We start from the raw sequence: 13,239 nt of genomic DNA, 5'->3' as shown, positions 1-13,239 counted from the left end.
TAAATCCTCGTTACACTAATTCTTATACCCTTGCAAATTCTTCCAGCACATACACACCGTTTAAACGTGCCTTGGATATGAGTATCTTGATGGATGGTAACGTGGCTATAACCAGACCAGACCCGGCTCCAAATGTCTGCGCGCAACCGTCCGATTCGACACTAGCAAGCGCAGCAGCTACGTGCTCGCCAACACCGCAGGTTCCTTGTTCACCACCATCAAGAGAGATTGCCATACGTTCGGAAACATTCCCGGAAGACATGCATAGTGAGCCTGCGATGCCAGTGCAGCCTCTACGCCGTTCTTCCCGAACACGAAGATCGCCGCGTTGGATGGCTATGTACAAACCGTATTAAAGCAGGGGGGATGTTGGGAAGTGCCCTCGTGTAGACGGCCTTACAGATGCAGATGCTGCATGGGCCTCCTTCTCTCAGGTGGCAGGGACTGTCACCTGGAGACGAAGCAAGCACGAAGAGGACACTCCCCCACGAGCCGAGCCGAGAGATAGACGTGAGCGGGTCTCCGTCTAAGGATTTGTTGATTATAAGTTTCATTGTAATAGATATAAGTTTTTATAATCAGAGACCGTTATGTTTTGTTTACCGTCAAGTAAAGTTGAGAACGTAGACATAACAGCTTTCCTCCAAACAGTATAAAAAGGATTTGATCCGACTTGTATCGGGGCACCCCATGCTCTGGCAGACCAATGACCCATTCTATAATAATAGAAGAAAGATTGCCGGAGCATGGGGGGAAATAGCCAGGCATCTGGCGACCACCGTGGCCAGATGCCAGAAAGTTTGGCACCAGCTCCGGTACAAGTACCGAGCGATCAGGGTACGTGAGCTGGCAGCGATAAAAGAAACAGGATGCAAGTAAGAGTTTTCTAGACGCGCTGCAAATGTATCTAATAAAACACATTAAATCTTGCTTATATTTATTGATTATAATTTCAGATCCCAATTCCCCTCCTAAGTGGCATTGTTATAGGCATATGAGTTTTCTGCGGGAAACAGTTGATGTTTCGCTGAGAGCAAATGGTGCGGTATGTAGATAAAACAGTTTGATTTGTGAAAAACCACAAACAACTCATTATTTCCTTTTTACTTTTTTGTAGATAGAACGCTCAGAAGAAAATGTGATGGGGCCTCCAATTGCCTCTTCTACGCGGTGGCCCGCAGCAGAGGGAAGGGAATTCGCAAAAACAAGACGGTCTATACACAAAACAAATTAATGATTTTCCTGTTTTGCAAGCTTTCCTCTAAAAATGAAAAACGGAAACTTATTCAACTTGTATCGGGGCACTCCATGCTCTGGCAGACAAATAACAACTATTATAATAATAGGAAACTGACTGCCGGAGCATGGGGGGAAATAACCAGGCATCTGGCGACCACCGTGGCCAGATGCCAGAAAGTTTGGCACCAGCTCCGGTACAAGTACCGAGCAATAAGGGTACGTGAGCTGGCAGCGGTCAATAAGACAGGATGTAAGTAAGAATTTTCTAGACGCGCTGCAAATGTATGTAATAAAACACATTAAATCTTGCTTATATTTATTGATTATAATTTCAGATTTATTGATTATAATTTCAGATCCCAATTCCCCTCCTAAGTGGCATTGTTATAGGCATATGAGTTTTCTGCGGGAAACAGTTGATGTTTCGCTGAGAGCAAATGGTGCGGTATGTAGATAAAACAGTTTGATTTGTGAAAAACCACAAACAACTCATTATTTCCTTTTTACTTTTTTGTAGATAGAACGCTCAGAAGAAAATGTGATGGGGCCTCCAATTGCCTCTTCTACGCGGTGGCCCGCAGCAGAGGGAAGGGAATTCGCAAAACCATATGCCTTCGCCTCCTAAGTGGCATTGCTATAGGCCAATGAGCTTTCTGCGGGAAATAGTTGATGAGTCGATGAGAGCGAATGGTGTGGTATGTAGATAAAACAGTTTGATTTATGTAAAAACGCAAATAACTCATTATTTCCTTTTTACTTTTTTGTAGATAGAACGCTCAGAAGAAAATGTGATGGGGCCTCCAATTGCCTCTTCTACGCGGTGGCCCGCAGCAGAGGGAAGGGAATTCGCAAAAACAAGACGGTCTATACACAAAACAAATTAATGATTTTCCTGTTTTGCAAGCTTTCCTCCAAACAGTATAAAAAGGATTTGATCCGACTTGTATCGGGGCACCCCATGCTCTGGCAGACCAATGACCCATTCTATAATAATAGAAGAAAGATTGCCGGAGCATGGGGGGAAATAGCCAGGCATCTGGCGACCACCGTGGCCAGATGCCAGAAAGTTTGGCACCAGCTCCGGTACAAGTACCGAGCGATCAGGGTACGTGAGCTGGCAGCGATAAAAGAAACAGGATGCAAGTAAGAGTTTTCTAGACGCGCTGCAAATGTATCTAATAAAACACATTAAATCTTGCTTATATTTATTGATTATAATTTCAGATCCCAATTCCCCTCCTAAGTGGCATTGTTATAGGCATATGAGTTTTCTGCGGGAAACAGTTGATGTTTCGCTGAGAGCAAATGGTGCGGTATGTAGATAAAACAGTTTGATTTGTGAAAAACCACAAACAACTCATTATTTCCTTTTTACTTTTTTGTAGATAGAACGCTCAGAAGAAAATGTGATGGGGCCTCCAATTGCCTCTTCTACGCGGTGGCCCGCAGCAGAGGGAAGGGAATTCGCAAAAACAAGACGGTCTATACACAAAACAAATTAATGATTTTCCTGTTTTGCAAGCTTTCCTCTAAAAATGAAAAACGGAAACTTATTCAACTTGTATCGGGGCACTCCATGCTCTGGCAGACAAATAACAACTATTATAATAATAGGAAACAGACTGCCGGAGCATGGGGGGAAATAACCAGGCATCTGGCGACCACCGTGGCCAGATGCCAGAAAGTTTGGCACCAGCTCCGGTACAAGTACCGAGCAATAAGGGTACGTGAGCTGGCAGCGGTCAATAAGACAGGATGTAAGTAAGAATTTTCTAGACGCGCTGCAAATGTATGTAATAAAACACATTAAATCTTGCTTATATTTATTGATTATAATTTCAGATTTATTGATTATAATTTCAGATCCCAATTCCCCTCCTAAGTGGCATTGTTATAGGCATATGAGTTTTCTGCGGGAAACAGTTGATGTTTCGCTGAGAGCAAATGGTGCGGTATGTAGATAAAACAGTTTGATTTGTGAAAAACCACAAACAACTCATTATTTCCTTTTTACTTTTTTGTAGATAGAACGCTCAGAAGAAAATGTGATGGGGCCTCCAATTGCCTCTTCTACGCGGTGGCCCGCAGCAGAGGGAAGGGAATTCGCAAAACCATATGCCTTCGCCTCCTAAGTGGCATTGCTATAGGCCAATGAGCTTTCTGCGGGAAATAGTTGATGAGTCGATGAGAGCGAATGGTGTGGTATGTAGATAAAACAGTTTGATTTATGTAAAAACGCAAATAACTCATTATTTCCTTTTTACTTTTTTGTAGATAGAACGCTCAGAAGAAAATGTGATGGGGCCTCCAATTGCCTCTTCTACGCGGTGGCCCGCAGCAGAGGGAAGGGAATTCGCAAAAACAAGACGGTCTATACACAAAACAAATTAATGATTTTCCTGTTTTGCAAGCTTTCCTCCAAACAGTATAAAAAGGATTTGATCCGACTTGTATCGAGGCACCCCATGCTCTGGCAGACCAATGACCCATTCTATAATAATAGAAGAAAGATTGCCGGAGCATGGGGGGAAATAGCCAGGCATCTGGCGACCACCGTGGCCAGATGCCAGAAAGTTTGGCACCAGCTCCGGTACAAGTACCGAGCGATCAGGGTACGTGAGCTGGCAGCGATAAAAGAAACAGGATGCAAGTAAGAGTTTTCTAGACGCGCTGCAAATGTATCTAATAAAACACATTAAATCTTGCTTATATTTATTGATAATAATTTCCGATATCCCTACGCCTCCTAAGTGGCATTGCTATAGGCCAATGGGCTTTCTGCGGGAAACAGTTCATGAGTCGCTGAGAGCGAATGGTGTGGTATGTAGATAAAACAGTTTAATTTCTGTAAAAACGCAAATAACTCATTATTTCCTTTTTACTTTATTTGTAGATAGAACGCTCAGAAGAAAATGTGATGGGGCCTCCAATTGCCTCTTCTGCGCGGTGGCCCGCAGCAGAGGGAAGGGAATTCGCAAAAACAAGACGGTCTATACACAAAACAAATTAATGATTTTCCTGTTTTGCAAGCTTTCCTCCAAACAGTATAAAAAGGATTTGATCCGACTTGTATCGGGGCACCCCATGCTCTGGCAGACCAATGACCCATTCTATAATAATAGAAGAAAGATTGCCGGAGCATGGGGGGAAATAGCCAGGCATCTGGCGACCACCGTGGCCAGATGCCAGAAAGTTTCTCACCAGCTCCGGTACAAGTACCGAGCGATCAGGGTACGTGAGCTGGCAGCGATAGAAGAAACTGGATGTAAGTAAGAGTTTTCTAGACGCGCTGTAAATTTATCTAATAAAAAAACATTAAATCTTGCTTATATTTAACGATTATAATTTCAGATCCCCCGACGTCTCCTAAGTGGCATTGCTATAGGCCAATGAGCTTTCTGCGGGAAATAGTTGATGAGTCGATGAGAGCGAATGGTGTGGTATGTAGATAAAACAGTTTGATTTCTGTAAAAACGCAAATAACTCATTATTTCCTTTTTACTTTTTTGTAGATAGAACGCTCAGAAGAAAGTGTGATGGGGCCTCTAATTGCCTCCTCTACGCGGTGGCCCGCAGCAGAGGGAAGGGAATTCGCAAAAACAAGACGGTCTATACACAAAACAAATTAATGATTTTCCTGTTTTGCAAGCTTTCCTCCAAACAGTATAAAAAGGATTTGATCCGACTTGTATCGAGGCACCCCATGCTCTGGCAGACCAATGACCCATTCTATAATAATAGAAGAAAGATTGCCGGAGCATGGGGGGAAATAGCCAGGCATCTGGCGACCACCGTGGCCAGATGCCAGAAAGTTTGGCACCAGCTCCGGTACAAGTACCGAGCGATCAGGGTACGTGAGCTGGCAGCGATAAAAGAAACAGGATGCAAGTAAGAGTTTTCTAGACGCGCTGCAAATGTATCTAATAAAACACATTAAATCTTGCTTATATTTATTGATTATAATTTCAGATCCCAATTCCCCTCCTAAGTGGCATTGTTATAGGCATATGAGTTTTCTGCGGGAAACAGTTGATGTTTCGCTGAGAGCAAATGGTGCGGTATGTAGATAAAACAGTTTGATTTGTGAAAAACCACAAACAACTCATTATTTCCTTTTACTTTTTTGTAGATAGAACGCTCAGAAGAAAATGTGATGGGGCCTCCAATTGCCTCTTCTACGCGGTGGCCCGCAGCAGAGGAAAGGGAATTCGCAAAAACAAGACGGTCTATACACAAAACAAATTAATGATTTTCCTGTTTTGCAAGCTTTCCTCTAAAAATGAAAAACGGAAACTTATTCAACTTGTATCGGGGCACTCCATGCTCTGGCAGACAAATAACAACTATTATAATAATAGGAAACAGACTGCCGGAGCATGGGGGGAAATAACCAGGCATCTGGCGACCACCGTGGCCAGATGCCAGAAAGTTTGGCACCAGCTCCGGTACAAGTACCGAGCAATAAGGGTACGTGAGCTGGCAGCGGTCAATAAGACAGGATGTAAGTAAGAATTTTCTAGACGCGCTGCAAATGTATGTAATAAAACACATTAAATCTTGCTTATATTTATTGATTATAATTTCAGATTTATTGATTATAATTTCAGATCCCAATTCCCCTCCTAAGTGGCATTGTTATAGGCATATGAGTTTTCTGCGGGAAACAGTTGATGTTTCGCTGAGAGCAAATGGTGCGGTATGTAGATAAAACAGTTTGATTTGTGAAAAACCACAAACAACTCATTATTTCCTTTTTACTTTTTTGTAGATAGAACGCTCAGAAGAAAATGTGATGGGGCCTCCAATTGCCTCTTCTACGCGGTGGCCCGCAGCAGAGGGAAGGGAATTCGCAAAACCATATGCCTTCGCCTCCTAAGTGGCATTGCTATAGGCCAATGAGCTTTCTGCGGGAAATAGTTGATGAGTCGATGAGAGCGAATGGTGTGGTATGTAGATAAAACAGTTTGATTTATGTAAAAACGCAAATAACTCATTATTTCCTTTTTACTTTTTTGTAGATAGAACGCTCAGAAGAAAATGTGATGGGGCCTCCAATTGCCTCTTCTACGCGGTGGCCCGCAGCAGAGGGAAGGGAATTCGCAAAAACAAGACGGTCTATACACAAAACAAATTAATGATTTTCCTGTTTTGCAAGCTTTCCTCTAAAAATGAAAAACGGAAACTTATTCAACTTGTATCGGGGCACTCCATGCTCTGGCAGACAAATAACAACTATTATAATAATAGGAAACAGACTGCCGGAGCATGGGGGAAATAACCAGGCATCTGGCGACCACCGTGGCCAGATGCCAGAAAGTTTGGCACCAGCTCCGGTACAAGTACCGAGCGATCAGGGTACGTGAGCTGGCAGCGGTCAATAAGACAGGATGTAAGTAAGAATTTTCTAGACGCGCTGCAAATGTATGTAATAAAACACATTAAATCTTGCTTATATTTATTGATTATAATTTCAGATCCCCCTTCGCCTCCTAAGTGGCATTGCTATAGGCCAATGAGCTTTCTGCGGGAAATAGTTGATGAGTCGATGAGAGCGAATGGTGTGGTATGTAGATAAAACAGTTTGATTTATGTAAAAACGCAAATAACTCATTATTTCCTTTTTACTTTTTTGTAGATAGAACGCTCAGAAGAAAATGTGATGGGGCCTCCAATTGCCTCTTCTACGCGGTGGCCCGCAGCAGAGGGAAGGGAATTCGCAAAAACAAGACGGTCTATACACAAAACAAATTAATGATTTTCCTGTTTTGCAAGCTTTCCTCCAAACAGTATAAAAAGGATTTGATCCGACTTGTATCGAGGCACCCCATGCTCTGGCAGACCAATGACCCATTCTATAATAATAGAAGAAAGATTGCCGGAGCATGGGGGGAAATAGCCAGGCATCTGGCGACCACCGTGGCCAGATGCCAGAAAGTTTGGCACCAGCTCCGGTACAAGTACCGAGCGATCAGGGTACGTGAGCTGGCAGCGATAAAAGAAACAGGATGCAAGTAAGAGTTTTCTAGACGCGCTGCAAATGTATCTAATAAAACACATTAAATCTTGCTTATATTTATTGATAATAATTTCCGATATCCCTACGCCTCCTAAGTGGCATTGCTATAGGCCAATGGGCTTTCTGCGGGAAACAGTTCATGAGTCGCTGAGAGCGAATGGTGTGGTATGTAGATAAAACAGTTTAATTTCTGTAAAAACGCAAATAACTCATTATTTCCTTTTTACTTTATTTGTAGATAGAACGCTCAGAAGAAAATGTGATGGGGCCTCCAATTGCCTCTTCTGCGCGGTGGCCCGCAGCAGAGGGAAGGGAATTCGCAAAAACAAGACGGTCTATACACAAAACAAATTAATGATTTTCCTGTTTTGCAAGCTTTCCTCCAAACAGTATAAAAAGGATTTGATCCGACTTGTATCGAGGCACCCCATGCTCTGGCAGACCAATGACCCATTCTATAATAATAGAAGAAAGATTGCCGGAGCATGGGGGGAAATAGCCAGGCATCTGGCGACCACCGTGGCCAGATGCCAGAAAGTTTGGCACCAGCTCCGGTACAAGTACCGAGCGATCAGGGTACGTGAGCTGGCAGCGATAAAAGAAACAGGATGCAAGTAAGAGTTTTCTAGACGCGCTGCAAATGTATCTAATAAAACACATTAAATCTTGCTTATATTTATTGATTATAATTTCAGATCCCAATTCCCCTCCTAAGTGGCATTGTTATAGGCATATGAGTTTTCTGCGGGAAACAGTTGATGTTTCGCTGAGAGCAAATGGTGCGGTATGTAGATAAAACAGTTTGATTTGTGAAAAACCACAAACAACTCATTATTTCCTTTTTACTTTTTTGTAGATAGAACGCTCAGAAGAAAATGTGATGGGGCCTCCAATTGCCTCTTCTACGCGGTGGCCCGCAGCAGAGGGAAGGGAATTCGCAAAAACAAGACGGTCTATACACAAAACAAATTAATGATTTTCCTGTTTTGCAAGCTTTCCTCTAAAAATGAAAAACGGAAACTTATTCAACTTGTATCGGGGCACTCCATGCTCTGGCAGACAAATAACAACTATTATAATAATAGGAAACAGACTGCCGGAGCATGGGGGGAAATAACCAGGCATCTGGCGACCACCGTGGCCAGATGCCAGAAAGTTTGGCACCAGCTCCGGTACAAGTACCGAGCAATAAGGGTACGTGAGCTGGCAGCGGTCAATAAGACAGGATGTAAGTAAGAATTTTCTAGACGCGCTGCAAATGTATGTAATAAAACACATTAAATCTTGCTTATATTTATTGATTATAATTTCAGATTTATTGATTATAATTTCAGATCCCAATTCCCCTCCTAAGTGGCATTGTTATAGGCATATGAGTTTTCTGCGGGAAACAGTTGATGTTTCGCTGAGAGCAAATGGTGCGGTATGTAGATAAAACAGTTTGATTTGTGAAAAACCACAAACAACTCATTATTTCCTTTTTACTTTTTTGTAGATAGAACGCTCAGAAGAAAATGTGATGGGGCCTCCAATTGCCTCTTCTACGCGGTGGCCCGCAGCAGAGGGAAGGGAATTCGCAAAACCATATGCCTTCGCCTCCTAAGTGGCATTGCTATAGGCCAATGAGCTTTCTGCGGGAAATAGTTGATGAGTCGATGAGAGCGAATGGTGTGGTATGTAGATAAAACAGTTTGATTTATGTAAAAACGCAAATAACTCATTATTTCCTTTTTACTTTTTGTAGATAGAACGCTCAGAAGAAAATGTGATGGGGCCTCCAATTGCCTCTTCTACGCGGTGGCCCGCAGCAGAGGGAAGGGAATTCGCAAAAACAAGACGGTCTATACACAAAACAAATTAATGATTTTCCTGTTTTGCAAGCTTTCCTCTAAAAATGAAAAACGGAAACTTATTCAACTTGTATCGGGGCACTCCATGCTCTGGCAGACAAATAACAACTATTATAATAATAGGAAACAGACTGCCGGAGCATGGGGGGAAATAACCAGGCATCTGGCGACCACCGTGGCCAGATGCCAGAAAGTTTGGCACCAGCTCCGGTACAAGTACCGAGCGATCAGGGTACGTGAGCTGGCAGCGGTCAATAAGACAGGATGTAAGTAAGAATTTTCTAGACGCGCTGCAAATGTATGTAATAAAACACATTAAATCTTGCTTATATTTATTGATTATAATTTCAGATCCCCCTTCGCCTCCTAAGTGGCATTGCTATAGGCCAATGAGCTTTCTGCGGGAAATAGTTGATGAGTCGATGAGAGCGAATGGTGTGGTATGTAGATAAAACAGTTTGATTTATGTAAAAACGCAAATAACTCATTATTTCCTTTTTACTTTTTTGTAGATAGAACGCTCAGAAGAAAATGTGATGGGGCCTCCAATTGCCTCTTCTACGCGGTGGCCCGCAGCAGAGGGAAGGGAATTCGCAAAAACAAGACGGTCTATACACAAAACAAATTAATGATTTTCCTGTTTTGCAAGCTTTCCTCCAAACAGTATAAAAAGGATTTGATCCGACTTGTATCGAGGCACCCCATGCTCTGGCAGACCAATGACCCATTCTATAATAATAGAAGAAAGATTGCCGGAGCATGGGGGGAAATAGCCAGGCATCTGGCGACCACCGTGGCCAGATGCCAGAAAGTTTGGCACCAGCTCCGGTACAAGTACCGAGCGATCAGGGTACGTGAGCTGGCAGCGATAAAAGAAACAGGATGCAAGTAAGAGTTTTCTAAACGCGCTGTAAATTTATCTAATAAAAAAACATCAAATCTTGCTTATATTTAACGATTATAATTTCAGATCCCCCGACGTCTCCTAAGTGGCATTGCTATAGGCCAATGAGCTTTCTGCGGGAAATAGTTGATGAGTCGATGAGAGCGAATGGTGTGGTATGTAGATAAAACAGTTTGATTTCTATAAAAACGCAAATAACTCATTATTTCCTTTTTACTTTTTTGTAGATAGAACGCTCAGAAGAAAATGTGATGGGGCCTCCAATTGCCTCTTCTACGCGGTGGCCCGCAGCAGAGGGAAGGGAATTCGCAAAAACAAAACGGTCTATACACAAAACTTAAACTTGTTCTTCTTGTATCGGGGCACCCCATGCTCTGGCGGACTAATGATCCGTTTTATAATAATAGAAGACAGACTGTCGGAGCATGGGGCGAAATAGCCAGGCATCTGGCGACCACCGTGGCCAGATGCCAGAAAGTTTGGCACCAGCTCCGGTACAAGTACCGTGCGATCAGGGTACGTGAGCTGGCAGCGGTCAAAAGAAATGGATGTAAGTAAGAGTTTTCTAGACGCGCTGTAAATGTATCTAATAAAACACATTAAATCGTGCTTATATTTATTGATTATAATTTCAGATCCCAATTCCCATCCTACGTGGCACTGTTATATATCCCAATGAATTTTCTGCGGGAAATAGTTGATCAGTCGCTGGGAGAAAATGGTGTGGTATGTAGATAAAACAGTTTGATTTGTGAAAAACCACAAATAACTCATTCTTTCCTTTTAACTTTTTTGTAGAGAGAACGCTCAGAAGAAAATGTAATGGGGCCTCCAATTGCCTCTTCTACGCGGTGGCCCGCAGCAGAGGGAAGGGAATTCGCAATAACAAGACGGTCTATACACAAAACAAATTAATGATTTTCCTGTTTTGCAAGCTTTCGTCTAAAAAGGATAGACAGGATATGATCCGACTTGTATCGGAGCACCCCATGTTCTGGCAGAGCGATCATATATCTTCTTTAACAATAGTGTAAAATGGGGGTACCAGGAGAGTAATACGCAACGCTTTAGTTATCGTAGTTCGAGTAAAAAAAAGGGCCTTTATTACCTCAGCAATTGGCTTATGTATGCCACTCACGGTAACTCATGTCTTACTCGGAAATGATCGTATCCGAATTATTGTGGTCCAGCCAGACTACGCAGTTCTATCCACCGGGACGCGCCACTCACCGGCAGCAGTCGACGGCTGTCGTATGATGTGTGCGTGAAACGATGTGCGTGAGTTCCCGGGTCGCTGACCAGAGGAGCAGAAGGGAGAATAAGGGAGCGAAGAGAGAGAGTATACACATTCGTTCGGTAGAGCTATACTAGGATAAACGGGCCCTTTTTAGTATTAGGAATAGGGAATAAAGATTTTATAGTAATGTGTGTGTCGATGCATATAAGTCTTGGTTGTTGTTTTAATTGTTTTAACACCCGTGCATCAGACACAAAACGAATCATAACGAATAGTTGACTCGGAAATGATTGTATCCGAATACTAACGAAAAGAGTGTTGCACACTATCACAATAGAAGACAGACTGTCGGGGTATGGGGGGAGTAGCCCATCGACTGACCATGGCAGTGGCTAGTTGCCAAAAAGTATGGCACCAGCTCCGGTACAAGTACCGCTTAATCAGGATACGTGAGCGGTCAATAAGACTGGATGTCCCGTTACGCCTATTAAGTGGCACTGCTACAGGCCGATGAATTTTCTGCGGGCAACCGTAGATGCCTCGCTGGCTGACAATGACCTAGTATGTATATAAAACAGTTGAACTTCACACAGTTGAATTAAAACACAAATTAGATTCGGCACGGTTTGTTTTGGGTTTGGTTGCCAAGCCCCGTCCATTCTTGCACATGTGAACTTTCATGCACCTAGTGTTAACTTTCGTGCACCAGTAATGTTAGTGTGAGCAAACTCAAATCACTCTTGCGAAGCGCATTTTTGTTTAGGTGACAAACGTGGTATTACCCTTGATGAAATGACAGAAGAATGCAAACGTCTACCCACTTTAAGCCATGATGATGCTATGATAAACGCCGATAAAACAGTCAGTGTAGTACGAGGTCAGCAAAGCTATAGACCATATTCCAAAACACCAAATAACACTAAGCATGAGAGCAAGGCCGAGTCCTCGATTAAGTGTTGGTTGTGCGGTGAAGGGCATCATGCCAGGAGATGTCCACATAAAAGTCACCATTGTCGTAAATGACGTCGGTACGGCCACATGGACGGATTTTGTAACTCCGCTTTAAGATGGTCCAACGGTGGGAGGTAAAAGAGCAAAAGAACTGTTTGGATAAACAGCATTTCGAATTTTAAACGTAGCCTGGTGAATGTTATTTTAAATGAGATGCCAACTCGGATGATGATCGATTCTGGTGCCGACGTAACCCTAATATCGAAAAAGCATTGGTAGGATATGGGTAAACCGGCGATGACACAACCTGACGTTAAAGCCAAAACAGTATCCGGAGATCCTCTGCACATTTTAGGCGAGATCCAATGTATGATGAGCATAGGGCAGCAGCCTTACGCGCTTAGTGTGTGCGACAGTTGTGTATATGGTACGTGTTGTGAACGCTGATTTACTGGTGTTAGCTGCGGATGCTATGGAGATTTTTGGTTTGTGGGATGTTCCGTTATCATCAATTTGTCGGCGAGTCGATGTCGGCGATGAGAGCATGGGGCTCTTAGAACATCATATCCGGAGTTATTTGCTGATAGGCTCGGCGGTGTATAAAGACAAAGGTTAAACTTCAATCGAAGGATGATGCTTTCCCTGTGTTCCACCCCAAGCGACCTGCTGCGTACGCTATGTTACAGCCAGTGACTGATAAGCTTCAGCGGTTAGAGGAAGAAAGGGTAATCACACATGTGGAGTATTCGGAGTGGGCCGCTTCAATAGTGGTGGTGCGCCTGGACGCCTGTAGTTTTTAAATAGATATATGCACATTTGTTATTCATATACGAAGTTTCACATCACTTACTTGCGTATTTTTCAATACAAAACAAGCAAAGTTCAACATTTGTCGGCAGATTTGCTTTCAACCAATAGTTCGGCAGGTTTCGTTATTAAAAGAACCAGAACAGTAAACCAATGCTTTCATTGCTTTTGGTTTTTATGAAAGAATGTGCGGTTGTAGATTTTATTCTAGCTCGTTTAATTTTAAAATCACGAA

General features: G+C 42.9%; 1 long non-coding RNA gene across 2 annotated transcripts; it reads left to right on the top strand.

The window, feature by feature from the left end:
* Window positions 1-3,895: 3,895 nt before the first annotated feature.
* On the top strand, window positions 3,896-12,790 carry LOC121595441. Of its 2 annotated transcripts, none has more exons than XR_006005162.1 (24): window positions 3,896-4,054; window positions 4,133-4,504; window positions 4,591-4,679; window positions 4,752-5,127; window positions 5,209-5,297; window positions 5,369-5,740; window positions 5,847-5,935; window positions 6,008-6,185; window positions 6,258-6,628; window positions 6,714-6,802; window positions 6,875-7,250; window positions 7,352-7,420; window positions 7,494-7,869; window positions 7,951-8,039; window positions 8,112-8,483; window positions 8,590-8,678; window positions 8,751-8,928; window positions 9,000-9,371; window positions 9,457-9,545; window positions 9,618-9,993; window positions 10,076-10,164; window positions 10,237-10,559; window positions 10,645-10,735; window positions 10,808-12,790. It is a non-coding gene; the product is annotated as an uncharacterized LOC121595441 (long non-coding RNA). The 2 variants fall into 2 exon arrangements; XR_006005161.1 differs by having other exon boundaries at window positions 3,896-4,059.
* Window positions 12,791-13,239: the final 449 nt, after the last annotated feature.

Source organism: Anopheles merus, chromosome 3R (genome assembly GCF_017562075.2).
Source record: "Anopheles merus strain MAF chromosome 3R, AmerM5.1, whole genome shotgun sequence".
Taxonomy (NCBI): Eukaryota; Metazoa; Arthropoda; class Insecta; order Diptera; family Culicidae; genus Anopheles; species Anopheles merus.
Note: the sequence above shows the minus strand (reverse complement) of the source record. Positions and strands in the feature narration are given on the sequence as shown.